The following is a 633-nucleotide window of genomic DNA, read 5'->3' as shown; positions in this document are numbered from 1 at the left end:
ATTGAAGATGTCACATTAGGGGTGCGACCACTTATAATGGCCGGATTTGGAAAAGATGTTCTTCGATGATAAGGGCGTTAAGCCAGGGTTGATTGACAAAAGAGGTCAAAACAAGGGTAGTCAAATACTGTGGATTACAAAAACATTAATAAGTACCGTATTTATTCGATTAAGCGCCCAGGGCGCTTATTTAATTTTTGGACTTTCAGGGTGGGCGCTTATTTGAGGTGGGCGCTTATTCGAGGCTGGGCGCTTATTAAATTTTCACTATTTTCAATAAGTAAAAAGTTTATTTTGCAACAAAACATGACAAAATATTAAAGCGTATAAATTGTAACTGTTCATTGTTCGGTTCACGTACGCCCTGGACTAACAACTCATTGTTCGGTCTCCGCAGAAGTCTCTTTAGCTATCATGATTCTCAATCAACTTCAATGTCATCGTCGCTCAGCTCAATAAGTGAACTTTCTGGTGCTGCCTCCTCGACATCCGACAGCGTAACGTCAGCAAATGGGTCAGTCGCGCTAGAAGCTGTTAGTGCAAGTACATCCCATGTAACCACAAAGCCAGCGGATTGTCCACCGATAGGCAACTGCCCGGATGAATCTGTAATTAGAAGAAGACTATCAGCCT

The sequence above is a fragment of the Montipora capricornis genome, chromosome 14 (genome assembly GCF_036669925.1).
Source record: "Montipora capricornis isolate CH-2021 chromosome 14, ASM3666992v2, whole genome shotgun sequence".
In the NCBI taxonomy this organism is placed as follows: domain Eukaryota; kingdom Metazoa; phylum Cnidaria; class Anthozoa; order Scleractinia; family Acroporidae; genus Montipora; species Montipora capricornis.
Note: the sequence above shows the minus strand (reverse complement) of the source record.